Source organism: Castor canadensis, chromosome 10, assembly GCF_047511655.1.
Source record: "Castor canadensis chromosome 10, mCasCan1.hap1v2, whole genome shotgun sequence".
Lineage (NCBI taxonomy): Eukaryota > Metazoa > Chordata > Mammalia > Rodentia > Castoridae > Castor > Castor canadensis.
In genome coordinates, this window is record NC_133395.1 from 57947835 (window position 1) to 57963809 (window position 15975).

The 15975-nt window shown below is 42.1% G+C and overlaps 1 non-coding gene across 1 annotated transcript; it reads left to right on the forward strand.

Moving 5' to 3' along the window:
* The first annotated feature begins 1397 nt into the window (after window positions 1-1397).
* Window positions 1398-1504, forward strand: LOC141413092 (U6 spliceosomal RNA). The gene has a single exon (XR_012437916.1). It is a non-coding gene; the product is annotated as a U6 spliceosomal RNA (small nuclear RNA).
* The last annotated feature ends 14471 nt before the right edge of the window (window positions 1505-15975 follow it).

Below are 15975 nucleotides of genomic sequence, written 5' to 3' on the forward strand. Positions count from 1 at the left end.
ACTTCTCATCCCCTGCTGTGTATATAATACGATTACATGAAGGCTGACAAATCCACGTTTATGCAGGCATTAGCTGTATTGAGTTTTAGTTCTAATACTAGCAAGTCCGGAGCTACTGAGCATATTTGGTTTAACACTTAGTTGCAAGTATATAAATATGATATGTTTCATGCATTGGAGGAAAAGGGGTATTTTGTCTTTAAATTTACTGACAACTTAATCTGATTAAGTTTTGCTAAGCATTGATACCTTAGAAAGAAAAGTAAAAATCAAACTGCTTATTCTTGCTTTTTTCTATTTGGTAGCATTTTACACACAGCTTCAATCTTCAGAATACTCTGGATGCAGTAGAAAAACATTTTAAAATGAAGTTATGAAGAATAGAAACTTCTCAGCAGTCAAAATTTAGACTGTAAAAAATATATGCAAAACATACTTTTCTGAAAATACTTAACTTTGAACAAAACATTTCAATGACAGTGACATTTTCCTGGCTGATAAAAAGCTCTTATAGTCTCCAAGAATCTTTTTGGATTTCATAATAAGATTGGATTTTGAACTTTAACTTGAAATAGAGACCTCTGAACTGTTTTGCAAAGTGCTTTACTAAATAAAAGTCGCTGAGCAAAGTCAGTCCTTATGATTACTATTTCCTTCGTTCTTCTCCAATGTGTGATAAATGACTGCAGTTAATGTCTACTCTTCAACCAGTATACTCTCACCACTGGAGAGAATTTAAGCATCTGGACAGCCATGTTGTATCAGGAGTGCCCTGTGCTCTCTCTCACCTTTTGTCTGCTGGGTGGTGTTATCCAGTTTCACAGTCCCATCTTCTTGCCTGCTTTCCTGGACCACTCTTGGCACCAACTATTATGGTTGGTAGCGATTCTGGATTCTCCAGAAGCTCTGAGATGGAGTTTAGCATACCAGGTATGTACTGGGGGTCAACATCTATGGAAGGAGGGAAGGGGAGGACTGGATACAGGAGAAGTCAGCCGATGAGTGAATAACAAAAGCTTGGACAGTCCAACAAGGAGCTTGGGAGGGTATATGGCCCATCAGCATTGTCCCACACAGAATTGAAATGGTGAGACCATTACACTCACCTCCATCGGTCATTTGGATATAGGTTACCTTCAGATGAGGCAGCTTCCTGCAATCAAGGCAAGCCTGAAAGGAGTTGACAGCTTGAAGATGTATGCTGACAACTAGGGAAATAAGTTGTTCCTTATGGGAGTATCTTCATCTGCTTGGTGCTGCTATAACCGAATACCATAAGCTGGGTAATTTATAAACAATACAAGTTTATTTGGCTCGTGGTTATGGAGACTAGGAAGTACAAGATCCAGGAACTGCATCTGGGAAGAACTTCTTGCTTTGTAATAAAACACAGAAGAGTGCTCACTTCAGCAGCACATATACTAAAATTGGAACGATACAGAGAAGATTAGCATGGCACCTGCTCAAGGATGACCCTCAATTTCATAAAGTGTTCCATATTTTTTAAGAACCTGAGTAGAGATGATACACTCACTATATAAGAATGAATGTAGAAATCTTAAACCGACTGAAACTACCATAAGAAAGGGACTAAGGCAGAATGAAGAAAATTAGAGGAAATAAACCAGTTGGAGTTTAATACATACATACATTCATACATACATGGAAATATCATAAACTCTTGTGTAGCTACCTTTATCTCAAGCTAAAATGTCATGTTTTTCGTTTTATCTTTTCTCTTTTTTCTCCTACAAAAATCGGAGAACAGGAGGGTGGAACAAGTCCTACCCAGCGGGGAGGGCTGGCACCAATGTCAGGGGGAGGTGTTGGAGAAAGGGGATAGGAGGGTGAAAAACTGTGTACACAACTAAGTAAATGCAAAAATGGTACCTGTTGAACCTACTCCAGGAATTGGCGGCGGGGGGTACAGGAGAATGCTTGAGGGGGTGAATTCGTCTATGATATATTTGATGCATTGTAAGAACCTGTGTAAATGCCACAATGTACCCCCACTTCACAACAAAAAAAAAAAGAAAAAAATTTACAGAAAAAATAAATAAAATTGCAGAAGACATCACATGGTGAGAGTGAGAGGTCACATGAGAGGCTCAAACTTTCCTTCTCAGAAACCCACTCCCACAGTAACGGCATTAGTCCATTTATAAGGGCAGAGCCCCTGTGATCTAATCACCTCTTAGCCTGTGCTGCCAAAGCCAGCAGCCCAATCAGCTCTTGAAGCTCCCACATCTCCACAAAGTTGCATTGGGGATTAAGTGTTCAATACAGGAACTTAATGGGAGCACATTCAAACCACAGCAGAGGCTATCTGGACAAGATTTCCCCCCCAGTACTGTGATCCTCCTGTCTGTCTCTGAAGCAGCTGGGATTACAGGCATGCTCCACCACACCTGGCTTGGATGGTACATTTTTAGATCTACCGCAGTCCACCTGTTTCACTGTTCAGATCCACTGCTTCTCATCCATTTTGGGAAGCACCCCTTTAGGATTCTAGAGAATATCTCTTCCTGGGGAAACTCAAAGGAAGTTTAGCAGGATGAATTACAGTCTCTAACACTACACCTGTTGTCAAGAATACAGTGATACCCAGCATCTCCCTTTTCTGCTTTTCCTTCTTGACTCTAATCTTTAGCCACCCTATCTGCTGATCCCAGAGGCTCACCTCATGCCATGACCCAGACTTCCTGAGGAATTTGAGTCCCTGGCCACCATGACCGTCTCAGGCCAGGAATGCAATGCTTTCTCACCACCACAACAGAGCAAGAGACTACAAGGGGCACCTGAGAATGTCACTGAGAACCACACATATCCCTCTTTACTCCCCCGTCTAACTTTTCCTTCTTTTCCCATTTTTCCTTCTCGATCAGTATCAATTACTCCTGCCAACAATGACTTCACTTCTATGGACCCTGCACACAAGGAGCACAAAGTGCCCCACGGCAGTCATAACTTTCTATTTAATGGGATTCTTATTTTGTCCTCTGGCAAAAAAAAGAAAGAAACAAAAAAAAAGAAAAATCTCTGCTCCTTTTAGCGACTATAACTTCTAACTCTGAAGAGCACAGAGCTGTGGGAATGGGAGGCAAAAAGTCATAGAAATGATGGGAAAAGATGTACTCATCACTCATGCTTCAGATCTTGCTTCCCAGTCTCAAGCTTTTTTTTGTTTTGAGATAAGCTCTCACCATGTAGCCCAGACTGGTCTCAAATTCACAATCCTCCTGCCTCAGCCTCCTGACTGCTGGGATTACATGCTTAGCTCCGGACTCAGGCATCCATATATTCTTGCTATGGTGGGTATAGTGCCACATAAAAATCTGATTTAATGTGTGTCCTGGAAAATGGAGTCTCATCTTTGTAGATTGTCATTGTTGAGCTAGCTGTACAACTGTGCCTGCCTCAGATCATCCAGTTGACTAGTGGTCCCTCGTCAGGTATTACTGCACTGTGTGGGATTCCAAGAACTTACAACCTCCAAAAGTACAGCTGGCTGAGGACCTGAGTCAAGAAAAAGAAAAAATACTTCAAATGTGTAACTCACGTTAGAACAAATCTTCTGCTCTTCCAGTAGGAGCTCAATATAATAAAGTCACTATCAAGTGGCTGGTTCCATCCTGAGGAGCTGGAGCTGGTCTCTGTTGCTGGCAGGGTAAAGCCTGGAAGCCACAGTAACTAAATGAGCCTTAGGAAATAGAAGCTCATTCTGTTAGCCAGTAACTAGCCTCCTCTCTTCCACCATGGATATTCCATTCACGTGTCCATCAGACCAGCACTGGGAGGTCTGGTAACTAAACCTGGCTGTGTCGTTCTGTCCGTTTACTTGTTTGCTTAGTGTCTCTTTTGTGGCTCTCAGGAGGCTCCATTACATGATACAAAGATCATTATACTTTAGCTCACACCTCCTCATTCCCAGTCTTCTAATCTTTCTCTTTCCACCCCTGACCACCCACCCCATTCACCTGCCTACAGATTTATCTATTTTCTAACCCGCAGCCATTTTTCCTTCCATTAAAAAGCAGGAGTAGGAGCACACCTGAAGCCCCAGCCACTGGGAGGAAATTCTCCAGTACCTGACTATCTCTCTAGGCCATTCCCATATGACAAGATGTGTCAGTGCCATCCATTTCTGTCTGGCTCCCATGTACCAATCTCTCTATAAAGCTAGGGAGCTTTTCTCCTTTGAGAGTTGATAGTAAGGGACTTCTATTGAGGGTTGAGCTAATGCATGGAAAGGCCCTGAAATCATATTTGATAAAATTGATTTACATATGATTTACTTTATGACTAATTTACATTTAGTCATAAAGTCACTTCTCTACCCCAGGCCTTTACTTTGAATCTATATTTAGAAGGTGTTGAAGGAGTCCTCTCTGTTCCATACTTCCTGGAAAGGCATGAGGATTAACATTGTCTCCAAGGTGTTTGTGACCTTGAAAGGAAGAATCCTCTAAAGAGAGCTATCATATTAATTAAAGTTGGTTTGGCAAGTCCTGACATTTTAAGCAAGGGGTGGATCAAGTTCTGTGAAAGAGGGAGGGAGGGAGGGAGACAGAGAGAAGAAGGCAAGCCAGAATCAGAATGTGAGGAGGTGACAATGTCCTGCTAGGTGTCAATAAACAATACTGAGCTGGTTACTAGAGACCCAAGAGATGGTCCACAGCTCTTTCAGTGATGTCTGCCAACTGGTTTACTTCTGGCTGACTCTTTTCAAACTTGTACTCATGGGATTCCCACAGAGGGTTATATCCAGGTGTTTTGTGTGTGTGTGTGTGTGTGTGTGTGTGTGTGTGTGTGTGTGTTTGAGGGGGTAGGAGGGAGGAAAGGACAAAGGAGAATCCATTTTCCAGAACAGTTCTCTTTCACACATTTGAACATCTGTCCCACTCTAGTTTGTAAAAGTATAATAATCACTTATTAGGAGGAAAGGATTCACTACTATCCATAAGACATGTGCTGAGTGATCTGGGAAAACAAAAAGTTACAATATATGGGCTTGACCTTCGAGGAGTACTATGATTTGGATAAGTGTCCTCCAAAGGCCATGTATTGAAGGCTTGTTCCCCAACATGGCCCTATGGGGAAGTGGCGAAACTTCAAGAGCTGGGACCTAATGGAGGTTCTTAGGGCACTATGGGCTTGTGCTTCAAGAGGATTATGGGACTCCAGCCTCTTCCTCTCTTTTCATGTCTCAAGTGAGAAGGCTCACTACATCATGCGCTCTCCACCATGATGTGATGCCTTGCCACAGGCCCAAAAGGACCAGGGCTAACCAACTGTCAGACAGAACCTCCAAAACTGAGCCAAAATAAGCCTTCCATTTTTATAAGCTTATTCTCACACGTATTTGTTATAGTAATGGAAAGCTGACTAACACAGGTGACTTGAAATAAGCTAGCATGAAGAAATGAAATGCCTGCAGATGGTTAGAGTAGTGCTTATCAAACACTGATGTGTTCAGCAATCATTGGAGAGCTTTCTAAAATGCAAATCTGATTCAGTAAGACTGGGTGGGAACTGCAGTGCTGTATCTCTAACACATATTGAGATGGCCACGTGGTCACTAGGTGGTCAATGCCCCATACTGTGAAGCGATGAGCTAGAGGCTGTGAGGAACAGCTCTATAAGCAGGGGTGACCAGAAAAGACTCCCAGACCTAGTGACAGTGTAGTGGGCACTGAAATTTGGGCAAAGTGTTCACCCTCAGAGAGGACATCGGGACATGCTTGAAAAAGCAAACACCTTGAGCAAAATCTCAGGGGAGGAAGGGCTGAACATTCTGCTGCAAAGTCCTGTGGCCTGAGAAAGGAGGCTGCTGAGAAGAGACAGTTGGGTCTAGAAAGGGGTTGGCATTGGTCCATCCAATCTCCTCTAGATCGGAGTTGACTTGGTCCTTTTGATAAGGGGAGCCATTGAGGGATCTTATTATTCATTATTGGTGATGAAAAGCATGAGAATATGCAAAGGTTGAGAAGGAAAAAGTAGAACACAAAACCTGTCAGATATCATGAAGGAAATGAGTGACTGAGTGAATGATGGAAATGTGGAAGTCAGGAGTAAAAGGTGGGGGAGTCGGTAATAGGAAGGGCCAAAATCTATGCTACAGAGACCCTTTCCTTGGCAAGAAGGAATCTTTTAAAATCTGGAGCTCAATGGTGGCATGAAAGGAACAGGCACACCCTACACCACTTTTTGAGTTGGGCCCTCATAGAGTAAGAGAATTGCAAGGCTGAAAATCTCACCTCCTTCGCTTTATGGATGAGAAGCTGATCAGATAAAAGCAAAAAAAGAAAACAGCAGCAAGGAAGAACAAGTGACTTTTCCAGGCCAGCATCCAGAACTATTTAGACCAAATACACACATACACACACACACACACACACACACACACACACACACACATTTTTTTTGATGGAACTGGAATTGGAATTCAGGGTTTCAGTCTTACAAAGCAATTGCTCGACTGCTTGAGCCACATTTTGCTCTGGTTATTCTAGAGATGGACACTCATGAACTATTTGTCCAGACTGGCTGAGAACCATAACCCTCCCAATCTCAGCCTCCCAAGTAGCTACAACTGTAGTTGTGAGTCCAGAGCATCCAGTTTATATATTTGTTTTAATCCAAAAAATTATTGTATTTTCAAAGAAAAGAAATAAGAAGTGCCTAAAGAGGAAGCTCCCATTCACATTTTCTTTACCACAGCACATGCTAAAACAAACCCATCTCAAATCCACCCCGCCAAGCCCTGCCCTGGTGGAGTGTGTCTAGAGACCTAGCTGTCCAATTCCACCGTCTTCTGCTTCCCTTGTATTTGAAAATGTGGCAGTTGACCGGTAGTTCTGAAACAAGGTGAAATATTTACACACCTGTAGGTCTTAACATATTCTGTGCAGTCGTACTGCAAATACTTGCATAGGTTATAAATTTGTGTTTCAAATATGCAGTCTAGTAAACACAGTTCCCCTGGGTTTGGAGGTACCAACAGTCCCAGCCTTAACGGATGGCCTTGAAAAGGACCCTTGTGAAAAGTCATGGTGTGTACAAGACCAGAATTAAATGCTTTACTTTGAGGAGGCTGCTTTCTTTGCATAGCTCTAAGCCTGGGACTTTTTTTTTTTTTCCAACAAATGCTCTATTTATGGGAATGTCAGTAGTTGCTGGGCCCCTGTAAACATCTTGGAACATTTAGTGGCAATTTTCCACTTGGTTTTGATTTTTTTTCTTAATTCCCACATGTAGCCTGCTGTGTCTTGTCATGGGAATAAGAAAGACAGTAAGGCTCTCTATGAGCCAACTAACAGCATGTAAACTCCTCCACACTCTGCAAAACCAAGGTTCAAATGTTCAAATCCCAGCAGGGCAGACAGCCGCTCAGCCCCCCTTGCTTGGAGAACAGGAAAGATTTGTTGTTTGGGCATCTTCTGACTAAAAAAGGCTCCCTTGGTACAGTTCACTTATGGCACCATAATGGACAATACTGGTACCCCTTTCTTTGGGACAGCCCTGTAGCAAAATTTCACACAAGGTGCAAATCAGTGCACTCAATTACCCAGCACACTTAAGAACTACGTATTTAAATCATGTTTGCCTTCTGCATAAACTATTTAGCTTTCAAATGAAATACAATTTAAATTTTAAGTAAATGAAGATACTGTATTAAGCCTTGTTTGCCAGAACAAATAACAATTCTTCCTTAAGTGGGCCTAAAAGTTTCATTCCTTAAAACAAACAGGTTTATATTTGCTGCTCTTTTATTACCTTTGATAAGTAATGGTTGCTTAGTAACCCTGCTTATCAATGATTCAGGTTTTCTTCTGATTGCCTTATAAGAAGATAGTACTTTTGATACCTTCTATCTCTTCCCTTCTAGATGTAGTAAAAAGCGATTTTGGAAAAGGTCACCCCAAGAAATATACTTTCATTTATAAGTATAGTTATAAGCCAACTAGACTAAATGATACATGGCAATTAGTGCTGTGGTCAGAACAGTGGTTCCCAAACCTTGGTGTGCAGAAGAACTTCACAAGACTGTAAAACCCAGGTCCTATTCTGTCTCAAACAGTCTGAGGTGCTGTATGGTTTTCAACACATCAATGTTGGAGACCCAGTACGAGAGCCCACAATCACTTGCTACCTGGCCTTCCACAGGTTATAGAAGGGGATTTTGCCAATGCTTACTTACAGCCACAGACCAAGCCTTAAACAGGTTCCTAGGAACCTGCATCGGCTCACTTTTCTGAGGGCTGTGTACACAGATGGCTCTGGTGATAATGGTTGGGTTGTTCCTCCCAGGAGATGTGTTCCACAAGTTGATGGCGTTAGAGAGAGCAATCCAAGCCATGCCAAAGGGAAAGCAGGGTCTCAAGACCCACTTTCTCCGAAGCTGGAGATTTCAGTTCACTAACAAAACTAGCATGGCGGTCGCAGGGCTGTGGGACCCTGAAGTTTATTTCAATAAAAGTTGTGACATTTTTTTCTTTGGAGAGTTTAGCAGTTCACGGAGTCCTATCTCTGGAGTGAAGCCAAGATCTGGCTACACTTGGGGCCTGAAATTCTATGGGCAGCAGGGAGAATTGGGCTGAATGGGTCACAACATTCCTCCACTAGAGGAATGGCACTAGATCAAACAGAGCCACTTTGACTGCGATGCAACCTCTCTGGGCACACATAAGAAGAAATTGAAAATGTGGAGAAACACAATAAGGGCAGAAAATACTCTTGACTTGGGTGGAATTTTAGCTCCCAAAATAATCTCTCCAACCCAGACATTAAAAAAAAAAGCAAGCTGACAAAATGTTTTTGCTTTAAAATTTAAAAAGAAGCCAGGTGCTGATGGCTCACACCTGTAATCCCAGCTCCTTGGGAGGCAGATATCAGGACAGCAGTTTGAAGCTATCTAAGCAAATAGTTTACAAGGCCCCATCTCAAAAACACCCAACACCAAAAAGGGTTGGCGAAGGGGCTCAAGTGGTAAAGCACATGCCTAGCAAGCATGAAACCCTGAGTTCAAATCCTAGTACTACCAAAAAAAATTAAAAAGAGATATACTAAACTATGCTTTTAAATGAAGTGCTTAGTGAACACAACTTATTCTTCCTCCACTTGGAAAAACCCATGGAACAGCCACTTGCCAAAAGCTCACTGTCACAGGTAGAAGCATCTCTCAGCCCCCATGACACCTTCACAATTCACAGTGAATAGTTCTGTAAAGTAGGTGAAAAAGAGTCTCATCTACTCTAAGTAGGCAGGTGCTCTACCACTTGAGCCACGCTTCCAGCCTTTCATCTACTCTAGGTGAGTAGATGAGTTGTTGTTTCAAACAATTCTGTCCAGAGGAGGTCTCCTGTAGACCTCATTTCCCCACGTTCAGAGGCCACTGGCCACGAACCCAAACTGAAGTCATACCAAGACCAGAGCTTGGGAGGTTTCAATTTTCCACAACAAAAATAAAGCTTTATAACAAAGTCTGAAAATATCATTTCATGTAAGTAACACTGACAGGCATTATCATTTGCTCTCTGATGCTAGAAAAGAAAAGAACAGAACTGATTTTGAAACCTGGTTCTGCCATTCTCCACCCATATAGTTCCAGGAAAGGTTGCCTCACCTGTCCAGAACTCTGTTTCCTCATCTGTAAAATGAGGAGAGTAAAACATCCCCCTCATCAAGTTACTGGGAAGATTAAATTCAACGAGCTGGTGCATGTGGCACATGACGAAGAAAGTGCTCAAGTAAGCATCAGCCATCACTTTGAACCCGTAAGGATTCAAAAACACTCTACACTTAAAAAAAAAAACTCTCAAGTCATTGAAAAGTTGGTAATTATAAGAAAATGGAGTCCTGGGAGGTGGCTAAGGGAGCCTACTTACCATCTTCTCTAAAAAGAAAAATATATGGGGAACTGAATCAATTATTTATTGAGCATCTGAACTGCATGCCCAGGGTGGTCCTTGGCACTATTGGTAGCATCAATATGGCGCCTGTCCTAGAAGAGGTACAACCTAATTATATACATAAACCACTCAATTGTCTGACTGCAAGTTTAGATAAAGAAACATTAAGGAAAGACCCTAATGATATCTTTGGTGAAGAAGGGATGAGAGGAATGAGATTAGGGGGAGGTTGGTGAAAGCTTCTTGGAAGCGGTGAGGTCAGAGGGTAACCTGAGTAATAATTATACTCCTTATAGCCCTGGTCACATCAGTTGCCATGAAAACCCAAGCCTCCCAGGGCATACCACCATACCTTTTACATCACTCTTACCCCCATCTGGCCCAATCTCATCTGCCTTCTGTCTACCAAATCCTTCCCTTGGGTTCCCTGATTTCATGATCCAACCCTTAAATCTCCTGCAGCCTGTCTCTGAAAGACCTTGTCACCTTCTTGACCTAACTATGCTCCATTGACCCCTAAGGAATCTGGTTCTCCTGTATCCATCTCTATAGCAACCTTCCAGCAGTGGCCCTTTCTACACACACCCCCAATTGCCCACCCAGCCAGGCAACTCCTTGCTTCTCCAGCTTCCTCTCCAACAATTCTAATGCCATCAGACAAGATCTCCTTGTTATCACTACCTATGCATGTCCTGTACCCACATCTATCCTCTTCAACATTCTTCCTATGACAGACTGAAAAATGGCTCCCTGTTCATGTCCAAGTCCCTGTAACCTGTGAATTTGTTATAAGTGTTATGGGGTTGCATTGTGTTTTCCAAAGTTCATATTGTGAAGTCCTAACCCCTAGTCCCTCAGAATGTGACTGCATTTGGAAACAAGACCTTAAAGAAGTGATTAAGTTAAAATGAAGCCTTAGATCTGTACTGTGTCCTTTGATCAGTCCTTACATGAAGAGGAAATTTGAATACACCAAAGGTTCACTGTTTAGAGGAAAGACTTGTGACCTTTCCATAGCATGGATGTGACAATCTTCAAGCCACAGAGACAGGCCTAAGAAGAAACCAAGCCTGCCAGCACCTTGATCTTGAACTTGTAGTCTTTAGAACTGTGAGAAAATGAGTTTCTCTTATTTAGGCCACTCAGTCTGTGGTATTTTGTTATGGTAGCCCAAAGTAAACTAATACATGTAGAAAAGAGGAATTAAGATTGCAGATAGAACTAAGGCTGCTCATGAACTGACTTGAAAATAGAGAGAGCATCCTGGATTTTCCCAGTCAGCCCAATGTAACCACAAAGGTCCTTAAAAGTGAAGAGGCAATGACAGGATGAAAGAAGACTCACTTGCTATCACTGTCATCCTCCTCTAAGGATGGGGGAAGGAGCCACCAGCCAAAAAATGTAAGTGACCTCCAAAAGCTAGAAAGGGCACGGATGCAGATTCTCCCCTAGAATCTCCAGAAAGGAACTCAGCAACCCTTGTCTTTAGCCCAGTGAGACCTACGTCAGGCTTCTATCCTAAAGGAAAGTAAGATAATGCACTGTGTTGTTTAAACCACTAAGTTTAGGTAAGTTGTTACAGCAGCAATAGGAAACTAATACATCTCCTGTCCCAGACCTGGTGGTTTTAACATCCACAAGAAATAGACGAGTCATCAACATCCTTAGAACTCCAAGTTCCTTCACTTCTCTCCTCCAAAGGCGAGAAGGTCTCCTCCAAGGTCAGATCTACCCCCTGCCTTGGGCCCCACTCCCATGATCTTATTGACTCCAACCCTTCTGAAATCTCATCGTTAAGCACCACATTCTCCAATCTCAACCTGTCTTACCTTCCCATCTCACCTGGGTCCAAAACCTGTACTCTTAGGTCCTTCAGCTCCACTTCCTCTCCTCAGCTGAGATGTCGTTGACCAGAAATGTAAATATAATCCTTCCTTATTTGGCACTCCTCATCTATGCTTGTGTCTCTTTTACTCATACTCACATGGAAAGCCAAGTCCTGGGGAAAAAAATCCATCCTCACTCCCATTCCCCCCACACTGAACCCGTACCTGGCCATGGCTAAGGAAAACACTCTGCTAGGCCCGTCTATCTCCCTTTAAATTCATGACTAATCCTCTCGAGACAATCCTCAGTGCGACAGAGCCATCCTATCACATTTCTCTCTGTTCACGCTCCTATTCCCCCGGATAAATGCTTCACACCTGGACACTGAATTTCAGACGTCACCTCTCACAGGAAGCCTTCCTTGACCTCCTCCCAGACCATCTGAAGGTGCCTTTCCTTGGGACTCTTAAAATATTCTGTACATATTTTGCACTCACCTCCTCAGATTGTAATTATTCACATACCCATGGGATGGTAAGAGCTGAAGGGCAGAGACCAGGGGCTTTTCCATGCCCTGCACAAAGCAGTACTCAGTAATGCTTGACCAATAGAAGAAGGAATGAATAAATGATCCAGCAAATAAGGTAAAAGCAAAAAGGCACCTAATAAAAAACCAGACAGCTTGCAATCTTAGGTGGCAGTTGTATTTTTTAATCTCTGAACCATGTTTTCCTAAGCAAAGAGAAGCCAGAGTGGCCAAGTAACTACACTGGGCATTTAGCACACTGAAAAAGCATTGAGAGACATTGGACACATTTGCTTAATCCAGGAAAGACTTCCTCTGGAGATGTTTGCAAGCTTGGAGTAGGGAAATCTTAGAATAGGACAGGGCTTACACAGCCCAACCTGAGGATAGACCTTGACTTCAGAGCAATAATGTTTATTTGGATGGATTTGCTATCATAACAATTATTGTGAGCCCAAAATGTTCAGATCATCAAAAAGACTTTAGAGAAGAAAAAATAACCTTAAAAGAAACCAAATTAAAATACTTACTTCCATAATTTTCTGTTTTTGTTTTGTTTGGGGATTTGAAACATTAGTGTAGAACCCCAGAGGCCATAGAGAGCTGTGTGAACCAAAGTCAGGAAATCAAGGCCTATTCAACTTCTGGGTGTTCTTGTGCAGACCTCTGACACTTGCTCGGTTTTCATCCCAGACAATGGAGGTTATTTAGCTTCCCTTCCCCACTCCCAACAGTGCCTGCATTAGGTAATGCCTGCAAATGCACTGAGATCCCTGGAGAATGGGTCTGAACAAAAAAATTATACTGTTATAAATCTTCCAACAACAGTGAAGAATTAACAGTATTCTTTTGTAATTCTTTTTAAAATTGCAAACCACACACTTTGACTCAGCCAAGTAAGAGAAATTCTCTCATGGTTTGACCTAGCCAATTTGTGAGAAATGCAAACTGACCATCTTAATATAAGTGGAAACTTCACAATTTTGGTTGCTTTTTACTAGAAAGAAAGCAAAAACTCAAAAATACAGAACACACAGCTTTTCTGAACCGCATCTCAATACTTTCTGTGATGCTATGGTTTGAATGTCCCCTCCAAAACTCAGGTTGACATTTGTCATTGTAGCAGCATGAAGTGGTATGACTGTGAAGAAGTGATTAGAAGGGCTGGAGATGCAGATCAGTGGTAGAGCACTTGCCTAGCATGCAAGAGGAATTGGGTTTGATCTCCAGCACCACAAGTAAAGAGGCGATTAGATCATGAGGACACCCCTCTAGTGAATGGATTAAGGCCATTATCACAGGAATGGGTTATTTACAACAGGGGTGGGCTCAGCCAGACACCTGTGAATGTTTATTCATTGTTACTCAATGTCAGTTCTCCTGTCCTTGGACATTGGCACTGCTAACTTTTAAACCATCAGACTCTGGGATTTATGGGAACAGCCCCACCACCCTCTAGGTCTCAGGCCTTCCTAGTGACACTTGTACCATCTACTCTCCTGGTTCTCAGAAGGGTTCAGATCAAATTATGTTACTGGCTTTCTTTCGATCATGGACCTTCTTGTCCTCCATGACTGTGAGTGCCAACTTCTATAATAAATCCATCTATCTATCAATCATCTACCTCATTAAGGCAAGAGTTTTTGGCCTTTTGTTCACTACTGAGTAATTGCCAGCTTTTAAAATGAACAATGTTTGGCACACACTGGTGTTCAAACCATATTTGCTGAAAGATGAACACTTAACGTACAATTTGCTCATCCCCATTTTTCTCAGCCACCTCAGGTTTAGAATTATTGAAAGAATTCAGTATCTAGCCAGAATGGTAGATTCTGTTTGCTGAAGGATAATTTTTAAACAATAAAATTATGACTTTTCAGGCCCACACTGCAGTGTCTCAAACGTGTAGGACTCGGAAGAACTGTTACGTCAGAGCAGTCTGGCCCCATCTCCACCTCAGCATGCTCTCAGGTGGAGAACAAAAGCTTCCGCAGGCAGTGAACGCACCTGAGGCTCTGGGTGGGAGGAGCTGGGGAGAGGGATTCTGGTCCTCCTCACATGAGCAGGGACTCTAGCAATGGAAGTCAACAAGACAAATCTGGAATCTGACACTGGCCATCATCCACATCCTAGAATCTTCCCCAGGTGTGACGGGGTGGACTATCCCAGAAAAGTCACTATCCAATGACCAATGGCTTCCACGTGACATGGACCTTTAAGTCAGATGGGCACATCATTCCACTGACATTCTCCAGAAGTTGGAAGGGCATACTGAGGTCTTCCCATGAGTTCGTAGTTTTACCCACCCCATCTCCAAAAGCTGTGGAGGATTTCAGATCTTGCTTAGTGGCCAGATAAATCTATTAAGAGATTTCCTCTCTTTCTACACCCAGTCCTCCATCCCTAAGATGAGAAGTCCCCTAAAGAAACCAACAGTTTTGACGCATGAAGCGTTAGAACTGCTCTGTTAGTAGCTATTAGTCACGTGTGAATATTCAAACTTAAATTACATGGAAAATTCATCTCCTCAGTTGCATTAGCCACATTTCAGGTGTTCACCTGGACAGCAGATTTCATGTTGAACAGTACAGGGATGAGGAACATCTCATCACAGAAAGTTCTCTTGAGTATCACAGCATCAGAATATTTTCATACTGCTCTTCCACAGATCAGTTTAGTGTTTGTTGTTAGATAAAGCTGATGCCTTAACTTGGGTTAATGGGTTGTAATGGTTCATAAAAACTCTTCAATTGTATGTTCTTTATATTCTTTGCTACAAACATATCTCACTTTACTAACTTCTTTTTTGGTTTTCCATGAAATTTGTCTTCCTCATCAAAAATATATAACTTTCATACAAATACAAAATGAACATGTGTCAAAGATTTTATTTATTGAGTGAGTGCTATGGTTTGTATAAATGTCATCTAAAGGTCCATGTGTTGTTAAAAGTTTGGTCACCAGCTTGTGGTTCTGTTGGAAGGTGGTAGAACCTACAAGAGGTGGGGCCTAAAGGGAAGAAGTTAGATCACTGAGGATGTGCCCTAGAAGGGGATAACGGGACCCCAGGCCTTTTCTCTCTGTCTTTGCTTCCTAGCTGCCTTTAGGTGATCAGCCTCCTCTGCTACTCACACTGCTTCACCACACTGCCAAAGGCAACAGGGCCAACCATGGACGGAAATCTTGAAAACTGAACCAAAATAAACTTTTCCCCTTCTTAAGTTGACTAACAGTGAACCAATAAGCTCTTACAAGTAGTTCAAAGGAGAACTCAGATAATGAACACATAAAGAAGCAGATAAGGAATGCTGATGTAAGTTTACAGATAGACACGAAACTGGCCAATATCAACAAAACAACAATCAATTTCATCCCATCAGATAAAATTCATTGGCCCTTCCATTAACAAGAATTATAAGCATTGCATAGTTCTTTATACATAAGTTTCCTAGATCTTACAGTGTTGTAAACAGTTCAAAGACAATGATGTACATAATAACCTAGAAGGGTACAATAGACAAGATGCCCAGTTGGTTTTTTTGCCCATTTCAGTCTCTTTCATAATTTTCCTGATATATTGTTTTATTTTTATTGTATTTAAGTTTACAAAGAATATCCTATTTGTAGAAAATAATTTCCCACAACACTAGTGATCTAATTGTCATTGAACAATTTTTTTATTTGCAGATTCTGACTTGGGAGGTTTAGGGT